The sequence below is a fragment of the Crinia signifera genome, chromosome 8 (genome assembly GCF_055691185.1).
Source record: "Crinia signifera chromosome 8, ASM5569118v1, whole genome shotgun sequence".
Classification (NCBI taxonomy): Eukaryota; Metazoa; Chordata; class Amphibia; order Anura; family Myobatrachidae; genus Crinia; species Crinia signifera.
This window is the reverse complement of record NC_139224.1, coordinates 108140285-108156531: the sequence shown is the minus strand read 5'-3', so window position 1 is coordinate 108156531 and position 16247 is coordinate 108140285. Positions and strand designations below refer to the sequence as shown.

At 43.7% G+C, this 16247-nt stretch overlaps 1 protein-coding gene across 2 annotated transcripts in view; it reads left to right on the top strand.

The window, feature by feature from the left end:
* The window catches only part of LOC146027067 (ferric reductase 1-like), a 76188-nt gene that overhangs the window by 15109 nt on the left and 44832 nt on the right, over positions 1 to 16247 (top strand). The window lies entirely within an intron of this gene.

The following is a 16247-nucleotide window of genomic DNA, read 5'->3' as shown; positions in this document are numbered from 1 at the left end:
GTGCACCCTAATCTTCGGATTGCATGCGCACAGGCACAGAAGCTTATCACCTTATTCATTGTAGCCACCATCTATTCTGTTTCCAAGGCAGCCTACTTCACATAATAAATGTTGACGAAATGCTTTTTAGACACAGGCCAGATTAAATAAATAAAACAACGTGGAAAGATAACACAATCTTATGAATTTGTTTACTTTTTTCTTTTTCTTTTAATCAATGCAATTAACCATGGTTTATGGGGACTGCCAAGAATGAAGCATCTGTGGTACTAGTGAGCCCGCTCGTAGATGCGGTTTCACTTGCTGCCAACAGATGGCAGTGTAAGCCCGCTCAAAACAAATGCTTAGAGCTGGCTTACACTACTAAGTGCATTTTCACTAGCTGCTGACAGATGACAGTGTTTTGAAGTCACATGGACACTAGACATATATATATATATATATATATATATATATATATATACACACTAAACATCGGCACTCACCTTTTTTAAACAAACATTGTAGGGGCTCTGCGCACACTAAATTAACTGATAATAAATAGTGGAGATTTGGTTCATGAATTGATCAATGCATTTAAGCCTGCAGCTGTTCTCACCTTGGTGGCCCCAGCGGGAGATCGTGTTCTGCGACGGTGCCCTGGAATGCTGGTAGGAGGTTGCCTGGCGGATTGTACATAAAATCTTGTGGTACCCAGCCCACAGTGTTCTTTCGCTCGGTACGAGCAATTGTGGCTCTATTGTGGATCAGTTTTTATCTGTCCTTAAATTAAAATTGTCATTCATGCACTATGGAGCATCACTCCTGTCTTCTCTTTTGACATATATATATATATATATATATATATATATATATATACGGGCGCTCTTCACAACATCGTTATGGGCTCCGCCCACTAAACATGTGAACGCCTTTAGTGTGTGAAATCTGGTTTGTATTATATGGAGGATTACCTGTATTTGTACTATAGTTAGAGGTTTAATTTTTAAGATGAAAAGGGCATTTGATTGTGAAGAGGGTGTAGGTTATTTTGTTGGTATGAACAGTGCTTACAGATGATGGGCGTCTGTGGTGTAGTGTGTTTTGGTGAGGCATGGGTGCATCGGCAGTGTAGGTGGGGGATGGGCGGGTATGGTGTTGCCATGGGTGGGTGCATGGATACTTTGAGTTAAGGAATTTGGGCTGGAGGTGTGGCGTGTGTTGGTGTATTCATGCCAGGAGGGGCAGGTGCAGTGTTTTGGCAGGTAGATGGGGGGAGTGTAGTGTAGGTGTGGGAGGGGTGGTTGTTGTGGTTGTGCAAGTGGATGCAGGGTTCCTGTGGGTGCTGGAGGGGCGGGTGCGGTGGTGTTGCGTGCATATTGTAGTGGTGTGGGTGGTGGGTGGGGGAGGGTGCTTATTGGTGTGGGGGCGGTGGTGGTGTGGGACAGATGGGCGCGTTGGTAATGTGGTAGGGTTATGGGCAGGTAGAGTGTTGTGGGGGTCTAGGGGGGTTAGGATGTTTGGGTTTTGGGGTGGTGAGGGTTTGTGCATTAGTAGTGCAGTTGGGGAAGTGGGGTACGTGGAGTGGCTGCAGGTGGGTGACAGTGTACAGTGGTAGGGGTGGGTGTTCTGCAAGATAGTTAGGCTTGCGGGGAGGGGGATGTGTATTCAATGTAGTGAGGCTTACAGAGGTGTACTGTATAGAGTTAGGGTTGCAGGGAAGGGGGTGTATAGGTAGAGTTAGGGTATGTCTGAATGTGTGTGTGGTTACTAACCTGGGCTTAAAAGGATTTGTGTGACACGCCGGACCAATTAACTATTGCATCCTATGGGGACCTCTACTTCCAGGTTCACTGTAGGCTGCTTTTCCCTTCTGTTCACCCTTCTATCACATTTCTTCTGGTCCAGTGGCAGGCACCCTGCTTGTGTCCTCTTCTGCTCCCTTTAATCAGGCCAGGATTGCCTGACTTGTCATACATTCAGGGGCCGGCGCAGCAGAGAGTAGACACATGTGCGGGGAGGGAGAGACCCTCTCTGAAGCCCTCTGCCAGCCTGCACACACATACTGGCACTGTGCCAGTTAAGTTAAGGATTGAAGGGGGGGTGAGGCTGTGAGCAGTGTGTGCGGGGAGGAGGGGCAGTTGGGAGTCCCCCCAGCATGAGAAATAGACGCTGTGCACTTGCGCACAGCGTCTATTCAGCAATGCAGAGGATGAAAAGTGCCATGTCCCGGTGGGACATAATTTGCATTTGTCCCACCTTAATTTTGCGTATATCACGCCCCTTTTTGCCGCGAGGGTCCCGCTTCATACACTGAAGAAGTTGGGAGGTATGTGGCTATTCCGGTGCCTCCACATCACTGCATAAAGTGTGTGGGCTGTGGGAATGTGTACACATGATGGAACTTTTTCAGTTCCTTGCAGGAGCTGAGCTATAGTGTTTGTGTGGGGCTGGAGTCTGTGACTGTGTGTATAACTCAGCCGATGACTCCACCCAGCATTATACACAATCACAGACTGACAGTTCTGGCTAGATAGATAGATAGATAGATATGAATGCATAACAATATATAACAGTAGCATACTGAAGCCAGAGGTTAGTATTTCATTGTCCATGATTTATATGATGTCAGTAAATGCCTGTAGGGCAGGGATGGGGAACCTTTGGCCCTCCAGCTGTTCCTGAACTACACATCCCTCCCAGCATGCACTGCTACATGTTTGGTATTTGGCCATGCTAAAACTGTAGCAAAGCATTCTGGGATATGTAGTTCAACAACAGCTGGAGGGCCGAAGGTTCCCCATCCCAGCATGACTCTAAAATTCTGGCAACGGCATCCTGATCCATTTCAAAGTTCCGGCAAAATTGTTCTGCTGGAAATTGGCATTCCAGCATCAGGGTTCCTGCAGCCGGTATACCTATTGCTGGTTAAATAAGTGCATCCTGTCTATAGAACTGTGAAAAACTAACACTGACCTTTAATTGCATCGGCCATTACCATGTCAACATTTTAGTTGTGTCCAAGGGGGGGAGGCGGGTACACTTTACATGGGCCCCGATCTGGTGGAGGGGCCCGATGCACGCTACACCCTCCCCTGTTGCATAGAGATGGGCAGTGGGAGAGAGTGGACAGGTTGCCGCTGCAGCACAATCTCTTTCCCCAGCCCAGCACACGCTGATCAGTGCTGTGTGCTGAGCTGTCGGCATCCCTGATTTGTGTTGACATATTTTCCATGTTCTTCTAATCAATGTCATCCAATATTGGTTGACCTATTGATTGTTAAGCTGACACATGTCAGACCATAGGTCTATGTACAGCACACAACAGAGCTCTCTCAACCAATCAGCAACCGCCCAGTCTTTTGAATAGGATTTGTTAATTATGACGCTCCTTAGCTTCAGCTCCCCAGGCTTACATGTGATAAATTGCATGCAATTTATCACATGTAAAAAAGTCACATCAAGTGCCAAATCTAAAGCTGCCCATACATCTACAGATTTATTGTCAGATTGGGCTGGTTGGAACAAAAACCTGGTAATGGATGAGAGCAAATGACAGTTGACCATTTGCTTTGAAATGTTGCAAAACTATCAATTCAGATATTACCAGGTTATTGTTCCAACCAGCCCAATCTGACAATCGATCTGTAGATGTATGGGCAGCTTTAATTAGCTCTCCCAGGGAGCTCAGGGGAAATCGGTTGTCCTTAGGACAATGTATGGTGGCCTTTACCCTAACCCTCTTCACTAGACATATTAGCTGCCATGTTACAGGTTGGGTTTGAAAAATGACAGATTGGAGCTGATTGGTTGGTTGTTTATCACTCTCCACTTTATCACTTTTTGAAGCTTGATATACAACTTAAATAAATCAACTTCAGTAAATTACATAAAAAAGGATCTGCAAAAATACTAAACTTCAGAAAAGCGAACTTTGAATTATTCAGGGAAGCCCTAACAGGAATTGGGTGGGAAACGGTTATGGAGGGAAAAAACGCAGAGGAAATGTGGGATATTCTAAAAAAGGTGCTTGATTCACTAACTATTGAATACATTCCTAAAGTAAATAAAGGTCAATTCAATAAAAAAAAAGCCACCATGGTTGGACAAAAAAGTAAGGTCAGCTATCAACAATAAAACAAAGCATTTAAATTCTATAAAAATAACTTGGATGAGGAGGCGTTCGCAAAATACAAACAATCAAACAAAACTTGTAAAGGGGTAATCAAAGCAGCTAAAAGATTATATGAAGAGCGCATAGCCACTGGAAGCAAAACTAACCCCAAAGAAGTTCTTTAAATACATAAAAAATAGTAAACGTTTAATTAAGGAAAACATAGGCCCACTAACTGATACTAGTGGAAAAAGTGTTACTGAGGACAAGGGAAAAGCAAAACTGTTAAATGAGTTCTTCTCATCAGTATTTACTAAGGGAGAGCAGACTGTGGAACGAACATTTACTACAAACGGGACAAATAAGCCAGATCTCATTGTGGATTTCACGCCGAAAGAAATAGTACTGAGGCTAAGCAAACTCAAAACAAATAAATCACCAGGGCCAGATGGTATTCATCCGAGGGTATTAATGGAAATAAGGGATGAACTAGCTACCCCCCTACATTATATCTTTAGCAAGTCACTATAGTCAGGTATAGTACCAAAAGATTGGAGTATAGCAGAGGAAGTGCCAATATTCAAAAAAGGAAAAAAGGAAGATCCCGCTAATTACAGACCCGTTAGTTTAACATCAATTGTGGGTAAACTATTTGAAGGATTTTTAAGGGATGGTATCCAGGAATATTTAGACCATCACTGTCTACTCAGTACTAACCAACATGGGTTCGTGAAAAATCGTTCATGCCAAACTAATCTACTAGGGTTCTATGAAGAGGTTAGCAAAAACCTTGATAATGGGAATGCTGTAGATGTGATTTTCCTAGATTTCGCTAAAGCATTTGATACTGTCCCACACAAGAGATTGATTAATAAAATGGAGAACCTAGGATTGGGTGAAAATATCTGCAGATGGGTAGGGAATTGGCTATGTAATAGAGAACAAAGAGTGGTTGTGAATGGTGCAGTATCAGATACGATACCGGTACTAAGTGGAGTGCCCCAGGGTTCGGTTTTGGGGCCCATTCTGTTTAACATTTTTATTAACGATATTGGGATAGGGTTACTCAGCAATAAATCCATCTTTGCGGACGATACAAAACTTCGCAAAGTCATCAAATCATCAGAAGATGTCACCCTGCTTCAAAATGATCTTGCAATTCTAGATGAGTGGGCAAAAAAATAGAAGATGAGGTTCAATGTAGATAAATGTAAGGTTATGCACCTTGGGAGACACAACCAGTGTGCACAGGGCCGGTGCAAGCCCCCCGCCCGCCCCAGGCAAAAAAACCCACGCCGCCCGTCCGCCCGCCGGGGGGGGGGCACGGTGCGGACGATACTGCGGCACGGGGGGGGAGGGGGTGCGGCGGGCGATACTGCGGCGGGCGATACTACCCCTCCCCCCGAGCATAGGTGGTGCCGCACTGAAATCCCCCCAGCGGGGAGCGGGCGGCGCGGGGGGAGCAGGGACCATGCCACAGGCGGGAAAGGAGAGGGGAGAGGGAGGATGGATCACACAGACTTACCTGCTCCCTGCTTTCGGGTACCTCTTTATGGTACCTCAGCGGCTCAGTACCGCCCTCCAGCGGCCGGCGCCCTAGGCAAATGCCTAGTCCTGCCTAGTGGTGGCGCCGGCCCTGAGTGTGCAAGTTACGACCTTAGCGGAGAGGAACTGGGTAATTCCATACTTGAATAGGATCTAGGAGTCCAAATAGACAGCAAACTGGGGTGTAGTGCCCATTGTAATGTAGCTACAAAAAAGGCCAACAAAATTCTGGCATGTATTAAGAGGGGAATGGAAATTAGGGACTCAAGGGTAATTATGCCACTGTATAAAGCATTGGTGAGACCTCACCTCGAGTACAGAGTGCAGTTCTGGGCCCCACACTATAAAAAGGACATCATAGAATTAGAAAAAAATCCAAAGGCGAGCAACAAAGCTTATTAGGGGAATGGAGAATTTAAGCTACGGGGAGAGATTAAGCAATTTGGGACTATTTACATTGGAAAAGAGACGTTTAAGGGGGGACATGCTCAACATGTACAAGTATATCAAGGGCCAATATAAGGAACTGTCACACACCCTCTTTTCTACTAGAAAGGAATCTAGGACACGAGGGCATGAGTATAGATTAGAAGAAAAAAGATTTCATTCAGCTAGTAGAAAGAATTTCTTTACGGTCAGAACAGTCAAACTCTGGAACTCTCTTCCCAGAGAGGTGGTAACGGCTGGCTCATTAAATGCGTTCAAGGCAAAGTTGGACAAACATTTACTGGAGAAAAACATCCATGGGTACAAATTAGAAATATAATCTGTCTGTAAAATACCAGAACCTACCAAATCAGCAATGGATATCTATACCAGGTTGAACTAGATGGACGCAAGTCTTTTTTCAGCCTTACCTACTATGTAACTATGTAGTATCTGCCCATGGGAGAGGAAACAGAAGAGCTAGTTACAGTATGTCACTGTTCCCTGTATGGGGGCCACCAACCGAGAGTGTTCAGAGGTACAGTATCCCCCCTTAATTTGGCTTTGCTTCATTCCCAATTATTTTCTGCCCCCCTCATCATCTGTACCTTGCCCCTTCACCACATTTGTCTTTACCACCTTCACCACTTGTTCCTCCACCCCTCTCGCCAATCTGTGCCTCTGCCCTCCATTGTCAACTGTAAAGCCACTAGTGAGCAGTGCCCAAAGGATCACATGTAGGGGAATGTAGCCTAGGGAGTGCAGTGATAATGTTCTGGGATGGAGGAGGGGCGTGGCCGGATGTAGCACTGAGGCGGCAGCAGTGAGCTAAGCTGCTGCTCCCACTGCATTAATCCTGATCTCCATTCGGCTTCCTATGGCTTGCTAAAACCCTTTCTACAAGGGGGTATCTGCGACATTTGCGTGTCTGGATTACCGGGCCGCGCTGGATGAACTGTGGCATTAGCAGAGAGGGAGAGACCTGCAGCATCGCGGCGTGAGACATACGAGTGAAGCCGCGCTTTGATGCGGTTGCCTCCGTCGCTTCTTCTGACGTGTGCAGACACGCTACTCAGCCTCCCCGCTCGACACACGCGAAACTCCAGCCGGCGGCAGAGCGCTGTCTGTGCCGGATACCATCTGACTGGAGGCAGTGTGCACGGACCCTGGGCCCTGACGGCATATGAAAGAAAGGAGGGAGGTGATCTACGCAGCCGGTGAAGGACCCGATCAGCAAAACTACACGCTGAGGGAGGAGAATCCGGTAGGACATATAACTTAAACAGCGTCATACACCCGCTATTGAGCCCTGGTTAATGTCCTATGGTACTTTTGAAAGCACAGGTGAAGGCCTAGATTCTTGGGCAGTGCTGCCTACATACATCTATATGGGAAATCATCCAGTACAGGCCTGTACGGTGACGGAAGGTTGGCATAAAATCTTGTTATAAAACTCCTCCTGTGTGCACTTAACTTGCTTAGGGCTGACACAAAACTTGTGTACTGCCCTGACATTTGGACCAACATAGACAGTGTAATACAGAAAACAAATATACACAAACTTTTCCCCCATACACAGCTGTCGGGGACGGCCCACTGTGAATTAAAGGGGAAAAAAAAAAGTGTTTGCACAGACATCAAATACAAGCGCTGAAGACAATAATTGATGAAGATTTCTCTTCCTGCTGTTGGCTGCAATATACCTGTATGTGCAATAAAAGCACTCTAATCTTGTGATAGCGCCCAGGAGGGGTTCCCTTTTTTTTTTTTTTTGCTATAAAGTGCTACAAGTGCTGTGAACAAACTCCTCCTGTAGGTACCCGGCTCGCATAAAGCCTGTGAATTGCTCTGACAGGCGTAAGCAGTGAAATACAGAAAATAAATCTGCACAGACCTTCTCCCCTCCCCCCCCCTTTTTTTTTTTTATTTGTTTAATTTGGGCTTTGATATACTGCACGAAGTGAAGACCCCTTGTCGCAATGGGCAAAACTACGCAGGCTACAGCTGCGGCTGCAAAGCTTGAAAAGTATAGATCAGCACATGCATCCAAATCAACTACACAGAGTGTGCCAAGCTCACCATCCTCAGCTGCAGACATGGAGACATCCGTAAATGAACCAACTCAGTCAACACAGCAGATATTAAAAGCAATAACAGATTCAGAGCACAGAGTAACCGAAAAGATTGACCAAATGCAAATTGATGTATCCCTCCTCAGACAAGATGTACAGAAAATCCGCGATAGAGTAAAAGAAACAGAACAGCGTATATCTCAACTAGAGGATGTCTCTCTACCGTTGGTGAAAAAAATTGAGGAATTGTCGACACAAGTAACCCTGATTAAAACTAAAATGACGGAAATGGAAGGAAGAAATAGACGCAACAACATCCGTTTGATTGGTCTTCCAGAGCGGACCGAGGGCCCCAACGCTGTAAAGTTCATTGAGGACTGGCTTGTGCGCCTGTTCACAAAAGAAGTATTTACGCAACAATTTACAGTGGAGCGGGCCCACAGAGTGTCTTCACAAGTTTCAAAACCTGGAGCCCCTCCGCGCACATTTATATTTAGACTGTTGCATTACAGGGACAGAGACACAATATTGCAATTGGCAAGAACAAAGGGCCCAATCCTCTATGACTCTCAACCAGTCTCATTTTACCCAGACTTTGCACCTGAAGTGCAAAAGGAGCGAGCGAACTTTACACACGTTAGGCGAAGGCTGAGGGAGAGAAATATTCAATACTCAATTCTTTACCCAGCACGCCTGAGAGTCATTTTTGAGAATAGTACCCGTTTCTTCATGAGCCCTAAAGAAGCAACTGACTGGCTGGATCACCAGCCTGGTATGAAATAATGTGAAGGGGGGAAGAGGGGAAAAAGAAAAGTAAAAAAACAAAATAATGATAATAAGTAATTACGTGACCAGGGCTAAGCCCTGGTAACTTCAACCTCCCTTCCCCCCCCCCCCCCCCCCCCCCCCCCTTTTTTTTTTTTTTTTTTCTCCTCGCCATAGGGAGTAAAGATTCAACTTAAAGTGGGAGTCCTCTAGCTGCTGCAGGAAGCTGTGGATAGGTTTCCCTACATGAGGTGAAAGGTATCTGCACCCCTGGGGGTAAAAAAAAGAAGTATTGTGGGAATTGTTATCTGGTGTAGGGGTGTTTTTATTTGTCTTGTTTTTTCTTTTTTTCTTCTTTTTCAGGGTAATAGGTATGCCCCTAGCTCTAGAGGTTATACGGGGAGGGGGGAGGGGGGAGGGGGGGAATGGGTGTATGTATTTGTTGTTAATTATCGATGCTGTACTGCAATGTAATTGTGTAGATTGTTGCTGTAATATGATGACATACTTTGATTCAATGCTACTTAGCCCTATTCAAAGTTGGGTTAGACGCCCCAGACAAAATGTGGTATACATATTATTGTATCTCTGACCTAGTAAGGGGACAAAGATTAAAAAGCAAGTATGGCAAGATTGGGCCAAGATAAAATAAGTAAAAATGGGTTAAGCTGTCTATGCTGGAACGTTCGCGGATTAAACGACAGAATTAAAAGATCAGATATAATTTGTATGACAGAAACCCACCTAACTGATGATAGGATACAAACCTTGAAGAAGATGTGGGTGGCAAATACGTTTCACTCCACATTTACACAATGGGCTCGGGGGGTTGCAGTTCTGATCAGGAAGGGGATACAATTTGAATTAGTAGAGAGCAAAATAGACCCCTATGGTAGATATATTTTTTTTAAAAGCAAAAATTTACCAGCAACTCTTCTTTATCCTTGCAGTGTATATACCTCCCCCATACAATAATGAAATTTTACGGAAGGTGGCTTTGTATGTTTCTACTGACCCTGACATACCAATTATTTGTATGGGCGACTTTAATAATGTTATGAACTCAGAGCTTGATAGGTGGAAAGAATCCACCAATTTAAGGATAAGAACAGTTAACCCAGAACCAACCTCTTTTTCCAAAATGACAGGGGAGCTTGGGTTTATAGATATATGGAGAGTGAGAAACCCCTGCACCTTCCAATACTCCTGTTTTTCGGCAACCCATAATACCCTGTCAAGGATCGACATGATCTTGATCTCCCAAGGTTTGGCTCCGATAGTTAAAAACATTGAATATTTATCGAGGGGTATATCGGACCACTCCCCTGTCATTATGGTACTTGATATTAATCCAGATAAAGGCTTGGGTACATGGAAATTAAACCCCTACTGGTTAAAGGTGATGGGGGAAAATAAGGGGATAGTTGAACCCTGGCAGGAATATTTGATAAATAATGAAGGCTATGAGAATGTTGGTATACGTCACGATGCTTTTAAAGCAGTAATACGTGGTACATTTATTAAAACAATTAACGAAGTAAAGAAGTCTAGTAAAACCAAAGAGCGAGAGTTAGAAGACAAAGTCCGACGGACTGAGTCGGAATATGTTAACTCACAATTGGTCAGGGACAGAGGGGACATGCTGAAAGCCCAAGAAGAATGGGCTGACTATTTATTCAGCAAAACAAAAAGGAAGTTAATGTTCTCTAGACATCAACAATACTACTTGTCAGAAATGGGGGGTAAACAACTGGCTTTTCTGTCCAAGGTCTCACATAATCAAGAAACAATAGCAGCAATATCTAAACCTAACGGTGAAACATGCTATAGTGGTAAGGATATTGTGGGGGTCTTTGCTACCTACTACAAAGGTTTATATGAATCCCGGAGTGGTCAAACAGACGGGGAAATGCAGCGATACTTAAGCCAAATGCATTTGCGATCATTAACAGGGGAGGAAGCTGCAAAATTAGAAGCACCCTTCACGCTACAGGAAGTGGCGAATGCAATTTCGTCACTACCGGCATCTAAAACTCCAGGCTGCGACGGGATCCCGATAGAAGTATATAAGCAATATGCAGATTTTTTTGTGCCTTACTTAAAGGACTTGTTTAATTCACTACTAGAATGGGGTTTTCTCCCCCCATCAATGATGGAATCTACAATAATAGTGATACCGAAAAAAGATAAGGACAAACTGCTCCCTGAATCATATAGGCCGATATCTCTCTTAAATACCGATGTTAAAGTAATGGCCAAAATTCTCGCACTAAGGCTGAACTCTATAATAAACTTAATAATTCACCCGGACCAAACGGGGTTTATGCCGGGGTGCTCCACCAGCCATAATCTCCGTAGACTGTTTTACCATCTGCAGAGGGAACAGGGTAAGGTCTCGGAAGCCTTTGTTGTGTCTCTTGACGCAGCAAAGGCTTTCGATACAGTGGAGTGGCAGTATCTCTGGGCTGTTTTGGAGAGATATGCATTTGGGCCAAGATTTGTTGCCTGGCTAAAACTACTTTATGACACACCAATAGCTAAAATCTCTGTGAACGGGTTCTGCTCGGACAACTTTAAGCTCTGTAGAGGAACCAGACAGGGCTGCCCTCTATCGCCGACCCTGTTTGCAATGGCAATAGAGCCCTTAGCCTCTCTGATACGCTCAAATAACCAGATAAAAGGGATCAAAATAATGGACCATGAGGACAAAATAGCCCTTTATGCGGACGACACGCTTTTATTCTTGGCAGATGCGGATGAGTCTCTGCAGACATTATTGGAGGTGGTGAATGAATTTGGTTTATATACGGGTCTCAAAATAAATTGGGAAAAATCCAACATAACTCCCCTCTCAGGATTGATCCCTCTAGCTCACCAAAATAATCATCAACTAAAATGGTCCCTAAAATTTAAATATCTTGGGATATGGATTACCCCGAATGTGGGAGAATTTATATCACTTAATGTAGATCCAATCACGGAAGAATTCAGAACGAGGTCTAATGTCTGGAAGAGGCTCCCTATATCGGTCACAGGACGCATAAATATGTTAAAAATGATAGTTCAGCCGAAGTACCTGTACGTTTGGCAGAATTCGCCAGTCTATATCCCAAAAAAGGTCTTCTCATCTATTAACTCTATGGTGGTTTCATTTATCTGGAAGAATAGCCCCCCACGGGTCGCACTGAAAACCTTGTGTCGACAAAAGGAGCAGGGAGGACTATCTCTTCCAGATTTTAGAAACTACTATTTAGCCTCACAGTTAGCTAACCTGAAGGTTTGGGTTGCTAATGGGGAGCACACCCTGCAGGCTTTTGTGAGGGAGCAATGCCCTCAGATAGATCTGCCCTTACAACTGCTGCTCTCAGGGGATAAAATAGGCAGACTTCCAGCGATAATTCGCCAAGCAATCTTGATTTGGAGACAAGTACATGTTTTATATAACTGTAGGGGCATAGAAGGCGACTCGCCACTCTGGTACACTAATAATTACCCCGAACTACATAAGATTTCCAGAGATAATATGTGGAAAAACAGGGGGTCACTAAAATAGGCCAATTGTATAACGAAGGTATTTTAAAAACATTGAACAGCTTCAAAGGGAGTGGGATGTACCAAGTAAAGAATTCTATAGATATCTACAGCTGCGACATGCTATCACCGCCCAATTTGGGGGACTTATGCTGGAAACTTATGTGTCCCCAATAAAGACGAAGTTGAGTAATCTACACAAAAGAGGGCAAATATCCCACTTGTACGCCAATATTAATAACAGGTGCCAGGAGGATCAATTAGGCCACTTGAAGGAGAAATGGGAACAGGACTTAGGTCCCCTCACAATAGAACAATGGGACCAAGCAAAGGCCTCGATAAAAACTGCTACTGCAAACGTTAGGTTTCAACAAATTCATTTTTATATTTTGCATAGGGTTTATTGGTCGCCGGCAAGAATGCACCAACACAAACTACGAACTAACGATAATTGTCCAAGATGTGGGGAGGACAAAGCAGGGTTCTGGCACTTACTTTGGGAGTGCCCAGAGATACAGCGCTTTTGGAGGAAAGTTTGGTGTGATATTGAGCATATAGTCCCTATCAATGTACAATTTAGTCCAAGGGTCTGTATGTTTGGAACTGGGGTGCTGGAATTATGCTCCAGAGACACATACTCTTGCCTTATGTGCCTATGCACTTTAGCAAAGGTGCTGATAGCTCGAGTATGGTTCTCAGCCAAGTATCCAGAACTAATGCAATGGAGAGCACTAGTTAATGAAGTGCATAGACATGAGAAATTCATGTATAGGGAACAGAAAAATATGGCTAAATACCACGCCAAATGGGATCCATGGTGTCGTTCAGCAATGTACGATCCTTGTGTGGATGGGGGCTTGTAAAGTGCAATCTGGGCAGTAGAAGACAAAGAACTCCCTCACCCTTTCCCCCTTTTTTTTTTTTTTTGGGGTTCTCCGATGGTATAGATTACACCGTAAGTAGATACAAATTTATAAAGTATTACTTCATGTATACACAGAAACACTTGTAAACATAAGCCTGTAGGTCACCTGCAATAGGAATATATTAAAATAACTGTAGTCACTCCTTAACCCCTTCCTGACAGAGCCAGTTTTTGCGTTCCTGACAGAGCCCTTTTTTTCAAATCTGACATGTCTCACTTAAGTGGGGATAACTTTTTTTTGCTTTTACTTATCCCAGTGATTTTGAGATTGTTTTTTCGTGACACATTGTACTTCAAATTAGTGGTAAATTTGGGTCGATACAGTCTGTGTTTTTTTGTGAAAAATACCAAAATATCGTGAAAAAATGGAAAATTTAGCGATTTGCAAAATGTTAAATTTTCTGCTTGTGAGACAAATAATCTTACCACTCAAAATAGTGAATAACTAACATAGACCATATGTCTACTTTATGTTGACATCATTATTTCAACTTCCTTTTAATTTTTTGGGACACTAGGAGGCTTACAATATGAATAGCAAATTCTCAAATTTTCAAGAAAATTTCAAACACTGATTTTTTTAGGGACCAGTTCAGTTCTGATGTAACTTTGAGGGACTTGTATGTGAGACACCCCCATAAATGATGCCATTTCAAAAACTGCACCCCTCACAGTATTCAAAACAGCATTTTGGAAGTTTGTTAACCCTTTAGGTGTTTCACAGGAATTAAAACAAAGTGTAGGTGAAATTTCAAAATTTCTTTTTTTTTGCAGATTTGCAAATTTAATACATTTTTATAAGGAACACAGTACATTTTACTAGAGAAATGTGACTAAAAATTGATTCCCCCAATTCTTTTGTTTTCATAAATATCCTATATGTGGCCCTAGTGTGCACGGTGACCAAACCACAGGCTTCATAATAGAAGGAGCACCTACTTGATTTTGGAGCCTCCTTTTTATGAGATTATTTTTTAGGCACCATGTAGGTTTCAAGGCACCATAAGATGCTAAAAGTTAGGAACCCCCCCACAAGTGACCCCATTTTGCAAACTACACCCCTCAGGGAATTCATCTAGGGGTATAGTGTACATTTCAAACCCCCAGGGGTTTCACCAATTGTGGTACAACTGGGCAGTGAAAATGAAAAATTATTTTTTTTACACAAAAATGCAGTTCTGGCTCCAAATTTGTCATTTTCAGAAGGTATGAAGGAGACAAAGCACCCCAAAATCTGTGCCCCAATTTCTCCTGAGTACGGCAATGCCTCACATGTGACCAAAAAATACCAGTTGGGTGCATGGCAGGACTCAGAACGGAAGGAGTGATTTTTGGATTTTGCAGCTCAGATTCTGGTGGAATTTTGGTGGGTGCTATGTCGCATTAGCAAGACCCCCCAAGCACCAATACAGTGGAACCCCCCCACAAGTCACCCCATTTTGCAAACTACACCCCTCAGGGAATTCATCTAGGGGTATAGTGTACATTTCAAACCCCCAGGGGTTTCACCAATTTTGATACAAGTGGGCAGTGAAAATGAAAAATTACATTTTTTTACACAAAAATGCAGTTCTGGCTCAAAATTTTTCATTTTCAGAAGGTATGAAGGAGAAAAAGCACCCCAAAATCTGTGCCCCAATTTCTCCCGAGTACGGCAATGCCTCACATGTGACCAAAAAATACCAGTTGGGTGCATGGCAGGACTCAGAAGGGAAGGAGTGATTTTTGGATTATGCAGCACAGATTCTGGTGGAATGAATGGTGGGTGCTATGTTGCACCAATACAGTGGAACCCCCCCACAAGTCACCCCATTTTGCAAAGTACACCCCTCAGGGAATTCATCTAGGGGTATAGTGTACATTTCAAACCCCCAGGGGTTTCACCAATTTTGATACAAGTGGGCAGTGAAAATGAAAAATTACATTTTTTTACACAAAAATGCAGTTCTGGCTCATAATTTTTCATTTTCAGAAGGTATGAAGGAGAAAAAGCACCCCAAAATATGTGCCCCAATTTCTCCCGAGTACGGAAATGCCTCACATGTGACCAAAAAATACCAGTTGGGTGCATGGCAGGACTCAGAACGGAAGGAGTGATTTTTGGATTTTGCGGCTCAGATTCTGGTGGAATTTTGGTGGGTGCTATGTCGCATTAGCAAGACCCCCCAAGCACCAATACAGTGGAACCCCCCCACAAGTCACCCCATTTTGAAAACTACACCCCTCAGGGAATTCATCTAGGGGTATAGTGTACATTTCAAACCCCCAGGGGTTTCACCAATTTTGATACAAGTGGGCAGTGAAATTGAAAAATTACATTTTTTACACAAAAATGCAGTTCTGGCTCGAAATTTTTCATTTTCAGAAGGTATGAAGGAGAAAAAGCACCCCAAAATCTGTGCCCCAATTTCTCCCGAGTACGGCAATGCCTCACATGTGACCAAAAAATACCAGTTGGGTGCATGGCAGGACTCAAAACGGAAGGAGTGATTTTTGGATTTTGCAGCTCAGATTCTGGTGGAATTTTGGTGGGTGCTATGTCGCATTAGCAAGACCCCCCAAGCACCAATACAGTGAAACCCCCCCACAAGTCACCCCATTTTGAAAACTACACCCCTCAGGGAATTCATCTAGGGGTATAGTGTACATTTCAAACCCCCAGGGGTTTCACCAATTTTGATACAAGTGGGCAGTGAAAATGAAAAATTACATTTTTTTACACAAAAATGCAGTTCTGGCTCAAAATTTTTCATTTTCAGAAGGTATGAAGGAGAAAAAGCACCCCAAAATCTGTGCCCCAATTTCTCCCGAGTACGGCAATGCCTCACATGTGACCAAAAAATACCAGTTGGGTGCATGGCAGGACTCAGAAGGGAAGGAGTGATTTTTG